Consider the following 277-nt stretch of genomic DNA (forward strand, 5'->3'; position numbering starts at 1 on the left):
TAAGCCAGCCACTGCCAAAATGCCACACTATTACCCAAGCCAGGCCTCCAAAATCAAGACCTGGGCGAGGTGAAGGAAGAAGAACCCCAGGTTGGCATTGAACATATTCATGGTCTCTAATGTCCTCCGCAGTTCTTGGAAATCTTCTACCAACTGGGAGTTTTTGTTTCTCTCCTGATTGGGCTCTTCTGGAGCAAGCTCTCCAATGAGCAGTGGTTTAAGGTACAACCGCACAATGTCAGGGTCTGGATGCATGGCTCTGAAGACGTCCTGTGAA

At 49.1% G+C, this 277-nt stretch overlaps 1 pseudogene; it reads right to left on the bottom strand.

The window, feature by feature from the left end:
* The window catches only part of LOC104991065, a 1,083-nt pseudogene extending 828 nt beyond the window's left edge, over positions 1 to 255 (bottom strand).
* Between the last annotated feature and the right edge of the window lie 22 nt (positions 256 to 277).

Source organism: Bison bison, unplaced genomic scaffold, assembly GCF_000754665.1.
Source record: "Bison bison bison isolate TAMUID 2011002044 unplaced genomic scaffold, Bison_UMD1.0 scf7180017864181, whole genome shotgun sequence".
Lineage (NCBI taxonomy): Eukaryota > Metazoa > Chordata > Mammalia > Artiodactyla > Bovidae > Bison > Bison bison.